This window comes from Grammomys surdaster, unplaced genomic scaffold (assembly GCF_004785775.1).
Source record: "Grammomys surdaster isolate TR1022 unplaced genomic scaffold, NIH_TR_1.0 669, whole genome shotgun sequence".
NCBI classification, from domain to species: Eukaryota; Metazoa; Chordata; class Mammalia; order Rodentia; family Muridae; genus Grammomys; species Grammomys surdaster.
In genome coordinates, this window is record NW_021605088.1 from 1,795 (window position 1) to 11,083 (window position 9,289).

The 9,289-nt window shown below is 40.6% G+C and overlaps 1 pseudogene; it reads right to left on the reverse strand.

Annotated features, from left to right (window-relative positions):
* Positions 1 to 5,348: 5,348 nt before the first annotated feature.
* LOC114633450 lies at positions 5,349 to 6,131 on the reverse strand (annotated as a pseudogene).
* Between the last annotated feature and the right edge of the window lie 3,158 nt (positions 6,132 to 9,289).

Sequence of the window (9,289 nt, forward strand, 5' to 3'; positions counted from 1 at the left end):
GAGATATGAAAAGAATCAGGCATTAAGTTATGAAGTTGGCAGCATGGAATAATAGAATAATATGTGTTTCCCCGAGGATATGAGATTCAGCATGGACATCTCAATACATAATGCACCTCAGGGATGGTGGTCATGCACTTGAGAGCCATTCTGATGTGTCTTTAATTTCTGTGTTCTTTTGCCACCATGTAGAGACTTGAGTATACTCTTAAATTGATTCAAAGTTCCTTTACACAAAGAACAATTTCTTCAAATACCTAAGACCATGACTCCTTGTGTTCTATAGGCATCTAGTCAGAGTATAGGATTGCTCTGCATTCTGGTGAATTTTCCCTGTGTATTTTTAACAGTAAAATCATTATGGGAAAGAAATTGAATTTGAGTTACTTTACTCTCACTGGTACTGCTATGAATATAAAAACAATTAAAATAGAATTGCCAAGGGAGACAGATTACTCTCCACAGGTTCTAGGGCTCATCTTTAACTCTCCCTCAGGAGACTTCAAGCCTCCATCATACTGGCCACCAGCACTCACCTGCATCTTGAAGAGCAGAGACTTGTGAGATTTCAAAGGAGACAGACACACCCTGGTCCTCTTCCCCTGGCTGCTCCCCAGCTTTAGTCCCTTCATCTGTCTCTTTTATAGGATTAGCCTGCACCTGGAAGGCCAACAGGGCCAGAGCAGAGAGGAGGACAAGTGTCTTCATGGCTGGGAGTCACCTGGAGGATTGGTGAGCAGGACCCCAGTGTGTGGAGAGTCCTGGGGAGCCAGCCTGCATTTATAGGGCATAAACAGGCCCCACCCTTTGTCAAAGCACTCATTGATGGGACCTGAGAGAGGCTGTTGCCCTCAAGATCCCTTTGATGTTCCTCTGTCCTCATGGCTTCCAACATGATGTTGCTTTGTGTTTTTAGTGACACCCCCTTCCCACTGATAATGATGAAGGGGCCCTGCTATCTTCCCCTATTTCCAATCTGCTTGAGTGTTTACCTCTCAGTGAGGGAAAGAAAAGATCTAGGCATTGCCTAATTTAATAAGCTCATGGAACAAAGGATATTTGTGTTTTGAAGTTGGAGCCTGCTCTTCTCAGAAAGTCTGGACCCTGGACCAGACCTTGACCAGGCTGACTGGAGAGTCAGTTTTTTGCATTTTTCGGGGTATTATCAATCATCCTCATGAAAAGTATCCTTGGGAACACCCTCCTTTGTGGCCATTATTGAGAAAGGAAGATGGCCTTATTATGCTCCCTAGTGAACTGAGTTCAAGAGACAGAGTTTGTTACTGGGAAGCTGCAGTGGGTGTTTCTGGAGAAGCCAAAGTGATGGAACAAACCTCCCAATAATGTGTTCCAGGTGCTTCTTCACACTTGGGACCCTCAGTCCATGTGTCATTCCACATGTTTGAGATTCTACAATACTTTCATTTTCAAAAAATGAGAACTGACCTACTAGAAATGGCATCCACAAGGTAGAGAGTCATAAGCTGTTACCCAGATTCAAGGTGTATCATGTCATACATGAACACTGCTGTGTACGTGTTTTATCCTATTTCTCTCACTACATACACAGCAACAGTTACAGACCCTCCTGCTGTTTTCAGTCAGTGTATGGAGTCCCACTGTCTCAAGTCCCACTCATATTTACATGTTAATAAATACTATTCATTTGTTAAAATGTTTGTCATTACTGCTCTGTTCATTGTTCAATAGTTAGCAAAGCAGAAAGAATATGATTTCACACACACATTAAGCATGTACATACACACACACACTAAACATATGTATTTATATATGTAATACATACACACAAGCATACACACATGTATATTATTGTTTATGGGACTTGATATCTTGAATACCTGTATAGACGTAGATTTATGAGTCAAGCAGCACACCTTACATTTCAGACACGTTATTGTCTTCACTGATCATCACAGAGTTGGTCTCAGTAGCAATTACTAAAATTTGCATGCTCAAAAGACCACCATGCTCTTGTGAAGGATTTATATTACTATGTTTTCCCTTTATGTTCGTCTTTCCAGTGATCAGTACAGAAGTGGTCACTGATGTTCTGAATCAGAATGCCGAACCAGCACAGTCTATCCTTCCAGAAGAATCCCCTTTTTAAGTATGGCAATCAAGGCTTGGTTTGCACCATCGTTTTCATTTTCTTATTGGTTCATGTTCTCTTCTTTGTTTCTTCACAAACTCTGGTAGTATCAGGTGTTTCACCTCAGGAAAGAAACCTACTAGAGGACACCAGAGAAGGTAGAGACCAGAGTCCTCTGGCTGTGAAGTTGCATGCATTTATTTAAATACTTCTGGGTTTATAGAGCCTTGGGGGAAAAGCAGTTCTTTACTCTGTGAGTTTAGTGTCTTCTGGGATTTTATGGTTTTCTTTGGTTGATACTGGTAGTATGATGCCCTTCTTATATTCCTCATCCCAAAATAATAGATAAAATTGATATTTCAGTGTTACAGTTATACTATTACATTTTTCTCCTGAGTTGACAGCAGACGTGTTCAAGTGTGTGCTCTTGAGTCAGGTCACATGCTACACTCAGGAACTAGGGGGCACATTTGTTGTATATTTTTAACAAAAAAGATCTACTTATTTTTGTTTTATAAGTGATTTGCTTGAATGTATGTACGTATGTGCCTATTGAATATGAATACCAGTGTAGAGTGCAAAATCCCCATGAACTGGAATTCCAGAATGGTATGAGCTACAATGTAGGAGGTAGAACCAAACCTGTATCCTCTACAAGAGCATCAAGTGCTCTTAACGACTGAACCATCCCTCCACCCCTACTTTTCTCTAATTATTCTTTAGCTGCTGTTCAAAAAGTCTAGAAATTGTCTCTTTGTAGCAGATGTTAAAAATCTCCTTAAAGGTCATCATTTTTTTTATCTTGTTTTGTTTGTTATACCAAACAACCTGCCCTTCAATTTTCTTTAATAATATTTCTAAGATTTCTATGTTTCAATTTAAATTTGTAAAACTCAAGCCTGTATGTTTTAGTGGCATCACGAATATGCCTACCAAACCATACTTTTGAGACAGAGTTATCTTTCTTATCCATTCACTGCCACACCTGAGGAAGTTCCACCTTCTCATGGAGGGTGATCGGGATCTTTAATATCACAACACCTGATATCACATGTAAATGCACTACAAATATTAGGAAACAGGTCTGTGGATGGAGTGGGTGGGCCAGAGACAAAGAGGAGCTGTTGTTCATTGCTATTTCTCTTTGTACTAAATCTTGTCTAAGCATTCTAATATATTCAAACATGGCCACCAAAGAATGGAAGTTCCAATGGTCTCCGGAACTTTGGATCTTGAACATGACCCACTTCGGCATATAGGAGGGCTAGCCTTCTTCCTTCCTCACAGGCACTAGGTTTCTGAAGACCCAAAGGATGTGCTGGGTAACAGCTTGAGAACTTGATACTTCTTATGCTCTTGTGCAGTGCATCCTGGACTCTGAGGGAGGTGGTGTGACCATTTGTGCACTTGGTCTGCATCAAATCCAATGTGCAACAACTCAAAAGACTCACAGTTACCCTTAACAATCGACTCTAAGTCTTTCACAGAAATCATACATGTGAGTTATTAGTTGTGATAAGTGGTCAAAGAAAACAAAACTTTTCTTTAGATATTTCTGGGGAATACAGGTTATTTATTGGTGCTGTCATATGCAATCCCAGTGGAAGGAATGAGAAGAAGGATAGACCAAGGAGACACTGTAGAGAGACCATCTGTCAACAGATGTCTTTCAACCTTGATCTTCTATCAGGTTCTAAGGAAGAAAATCAAACAAACTCAATAAAAGACAGAAGATGAGACTCTAATCCATATCCTTTAAATTTTGTGGGTGGTTATTAAGAACTGAAACCTCAGAATTTCCAGTCCCATATGCAGGCCATTATGTTAGGTTTAGGATCCAGGCACCTGTACAGGTGGCGTGAGTTCTTGTCATGACTAAGTATACTATTCTCTGGAACCAGATCCTTCTTGCTGTATCTCTGTGTGTCACAGGATAACGGGTCATGTAAGTGACAATAGTCACTATTTCCAACAGCTTAGCACCAAATGAGAAGTGTAAATAAAGTATCTTAAGATACATATACCTAGATATCTTAAGGTATAGCTGAAGACATGAGTACATGGTGTGTGTGTGTGTATGTGTGTGTGTGTGTGTGTGTGTGTTTCTTTAAAGCCAGGCTGACATATATCAAATCTAGCATCCCTAGATATGCACAAATACTTTGGATGATGAGTATATCTGGGAGGGACTTCCTGCTTTGCTACTTGTCTTACTTAGATTTTTACTTCTGTGAACAGACACCATGACCCAGGCAACTCTTGTAAGGACAACATTTAATTGGGATGACCTACAAGATCAGAAGTTCCTTCTATTATCAAGGCAGGAACATGGCAACATCCAGGCAGGCATGGTAGAGGAGGTTCTCAGAGTTCTACAGCTTCTTTTGAAGGCTGATAGCGGAATACTGACTTCCAGGCAGGTAGGATGAGGATCTTAAAGCCCACACCCACAGTGACACACCTACTCCAATAAGGCCACAGCTACTCCAACAAGGCCACACTTCCTAAAAGTGCCACCCAATGGGCAGAGCAGATATAAACCATCACACTTCTTATTTAGTGACTTTAATGCTTAATGCTACTTACAGTTTTGTCTGTAGAGCTGCCACATACTGACGACTTCATGGCCAGATACAGGATCTTGGCCTGTCCTGCTTGTCAACTCCTAATATTTACAATGAGGAGGTTGCTTTCTTTGAAAAGTTAGGTTATTATGACCATGTAAATATGAAAATAACCATATTTTCTATCTCCCACATGGCCAATGACTTAGAGAGTAGTTCTGCTCTAAATGAAGCAGGGTTATAAGAGAGGTTATGATAGTGACAACAGCATTTACCTTTCGTATTATCCATCAGAAGCCTGAGTGATAACCTTCACACTCCTACAGACCCAAGCCAAGAATTTCTTTCTAGCATTCTGGTACTTGGTCCTCAGAGTTTTGTGTGGAGAAAATAATCACACACACACACACACACACACACACACACACAGAGAGAGAGAGAGGGAGAGACAGAGACAGAGAGAGAGAGTGAGAGAGACAGAGAGAGAGACAGAGGGAGAGAGAGAGAGAGAGAGAGAGAGAGAGAGAGAGAGAACTTGCTGTAAGAACTTTACTTGGATATAAAGGAAGAGAAAACTCAAGAACACAACATGGAACAAATAACAGTCTCCTTCAAGATCTCAAGTCATATGACAATTGTACTCTTCTTGTTCTTAGTGCTCAGCTGCAGTAGAGTCAGAAGATGAGGTCTTGGTAATCGCAGGCCTCAGAGAGCAGTTCTCCAAAACCACAGGCTCTAAGTCTGCAATAGCAGGTCAAGTCTGACTTCACATCTGGGAATACAGAGAGCATATGAAGTACTTAGTCTCTGAACTGGCATGGCTGAGGAGATCTTGGGCAAGACATGTGCTGGATGAAATGAACTCTCCACATTGATCATTAGTGACAGCAGCATGACCAATCACGATCAATATGAATAAATATCCATGGTAAACACTAAACTGAATGCTAATTTCCATTTGTCTTAATTTTGTTTTCATTTTGTGCTCCTGCCATTACATAAATATCTAAACTTATATCTTCAATTCTTAAAATATAATAGACTCAGTAAAATAGACAAAATCTAGCCATTTAGGTCTAGATGAATAAACTGTCACTATGTCTCTTATTTATTTAAACCTGTGGCATTCACAAACAAATCTTTGCAGAAAGAAATTGATCTATTTGTCTCTTGCTGTTCAATGAGGAAAATAAAGAAGTAATAAAGTCGCCTGGGTGACCCAAATTCAGAGCTTACCTCTACCCCTTCTCTCTACTTCACGTCCCTAGCATGATGATGTCTCTCACCTGCATCTTGGAGAGCAGTGGCTTTATCCCCTCCAAAGGATATGGAAATAACTTGGTCCTCCTCTACCAGCTCCTCTCGGTTGAATCCTCCTCATCTCTTCCTTCGGGAGATTCTGCCTGTGTCTGGAGGGCCAGCAGGAGAAGTGTTGTGAGCAGAGTGAACATCCTCATGGCTGTGGGTTTCCTAGGGGATGAAAAAACACAACAAAAACCACGTGTGTGTGTCTGTGTGTCTGTGTGTGTGTGTCTGTGTGTCTGTGTGTGTGTCTGTGTCTGTGTCATGTCTCTGTGTGTCTGCATGTCTGTCTCCCTGTGTATATGTTGGTGTATATGAAGAGAAGTATCTGAGAGAAACCCTGCAGTTAGAAAGGATCTACATTGATAAAGGAGAGGGATTTGTCCTCAAGGTCTTCTTGATATTTTTGTTCTCACAGCTTACTCATGACAAACTTTGTTTCTTGTGTTTGTTGGATGCCTTTGGTTGAAGCTTGTGAGGATGAGGAGGACCCTGCTATTTTTCCTGTTACATTTGACAGTAATGTGAACAGGCCATACAAAGCTCCCTTATTCTCCCTAAACGCTTTGGTGTTCCTCTGATTTTCGATTTCCGCTAAGAGGTCCAAGTATTACAAAGGTGAGTAGGTCAACATCTGGGCTGCATTCAACTTGAAAATCTTTTCCTCTAACCTACAAGTTTCTTAAGTGATCTGTGGGACTTTGGGTGACAATGGAATGTTGGTAAATAGAAAAATATATTTTCTTAATCCCCTATCTTCTGTTTCTGGTTGTAGAAAGAGTTCATAAAACCAAACTTTCAAATAGAAATAAACTCTTTGTGCTGGAGAGATATCTTTGTGTATTGCAGCTCTGTATATGGTACATTATTGCCAAGAGATAACCCTCAGTAGGTGGGTGGGTAAAGAGAATGTGGTGTACGTACATAAGCTCTCTCTCTCTCTCTCTCTCTCTCTCTCTCTCTCTCTCTCTGTGTGTGTGTGTGTGTGTGTGTGTGTGGTGGAACACTAGTCAACCATAAAAAGATGGGATTTTCAATAACTCAGATTGTACTGGAGGACTCTTACTGTGTAATATTCAGACTCACAAATTAAAGGACAATATACTCTCACATATCCAAGATAAAAAGCAATGTAATGGCAGGTGAGAATAGAATACTTGCTAGTAGAGGCTGGCAAGAGCAAAGGATGCTAAAAGGAGATTGGTCAATGGGTACAGAATTACAATTTGGTAGGAGCAATGAGTTCTGGCGGACTATTACACAATGACATGGTTGTAAATAATAACGAATTATGTATTTCAAAACACCTAGTACAGAAGAATTTTAGTGTTTCACCATAACAATATTATAAATACCTGAGGTGACAGATATGCTAAAAGCCTCTCTTGTCTTTTTTTTCCCCATAGAGTTTATTCCAACATCTCTCCCTGTTACAAATTCTTGACCTTGGATACCACAATCTCACGTGACCCTCTCCTAACTCTCTTCAGCTTTCTAGAAAATAACCATATACCTAAACACTTGCCATTTCATAGATTCTTCATCTTTGGGGTGTTAATCTAAAACTCCTTGTTGGTCACCTATACCATGGGCTTCCTGCCCCCTGACATGGATGACCCTAGTTCTTTGATAGTTACCCTCAATAAACCTGTGCTTGAATGTCATCTAGGAACACAGATGCTCAGAGTGTACCCAGAACACTTGGACCCAGCTCTTTCGTGTCAGATGCTCTGTGTTAGGAATGATCACACTTCCCATGTGTGATAAATGGAGTCGTAGATTCAAGGTTCAGGAACAATCCCAGTCTCAGCATTTTCACTCAAATCCTTGAGAACCACAAGAAGGAATTCTGGTTAGAAAAACTGATTGGTTCAGGAAATAAAAGCATTGCCCTGGCCTTTCTTTCTCTTTCCTTCTCTGATGGCTCTCGTATGATGGCAGAGAGAATGAAGGGCAGATCTACAAAGGCTTTGTAGTTCAAACTCCTAGAAAAAAAAAACACTTGCTAGTTTTTCCCCGTGTTCTAGCAATCACCAAGTCCATCCAGCCTACCCCACTAAATCCCTCCCCAAGGACAGAGACCTGAACCCCACTTGGGTTGCACACAAACTCTGCATTCACATTGCAGGAATGTGGATAAATAATAAATAAGAAGTTGTTCATCAAAGCATCCCAAATAGTATGGGACCTTATGACACTTATTTAGGATGTGTGTTCTGGTTCATTCTGGAGAAACATTGGTTGACAAGATGAAGTCCCCACTTCATCAATGCATTGACAAAACAAAGGTTGATATTAAAAATAATGCACACAAGACACATGTTCTCTCACTGTAGATGTACACGATCATGTTCTGCTCTCATCTGCTGTGTAAGATATCACAACAAGAAGGAATGGATTTCAAACAGCACACACACATACACACACACACACATACACACACACACACCTTCTAACACATGTTTATCATTTGGACATTGGTCAGTGCCATGGGCACAGAGATGAGTGGCTATCTTGGATTTGGAAAGTTTACTGCAGAAAAACTCTCCAGCATGGTTGGAAAGTTGGTACTGGTGTTGGGAGGAAGTTTGAGACAGGCTGTGATCTGAGTTCAGATGTGCAGAGTACAACCATCCATCCTGGCTCAGGAGGGAGGGATCATCATCACCCTGTCTGAAGCAGTCGGGGTTTTGAAGATGTAAACATTATTAAACCAAAACAGTTTTTTTCCCTGAGAAAGCCTGCCCCTTACTTATTTCTGATCTACAGTATAAGGGTCTGCAGTTCATTCCCTGTGGTTCCCCCAAGAAGACTCAGAGTTCCTCAAAGTATGACAGATGGGTTCTACTCTGAACACTGGCCTTAGTCCATTTTGTCTTGTTAAGAGGACAAGTCATATAATCACATTATACACAGCAGACGTTACCAAAATCCTGCAGTTCTGAGGGCTATGAAGTCTCAGATAAAAGTGTCAAAAGGTTTATTCTGAGGTGACGGCCTATCTCCTGGCTTATAAATGACATTTTCAAAAAATGTCAACACCTGGTAAAAGGGACAAGGCAGTTCCCTAAGATATATATATATATATATATATATATATATATATATATATATATATATGTAGAGAGAGAGAGAGAGAGAGAGAGAGAGAGAGAGAGAGAGAGAGAGAAACTACCCTATCCCTGGGGCTCTTCCCTTTTACCACAATCCCCTTCCAGAAGACTCCACTTATAAATGTCATAACATCATAACATTTGTGAGTATGATTTCCATACATTAATTTTAGTAAGACTTAAGCGTTCTGGCCACAGCA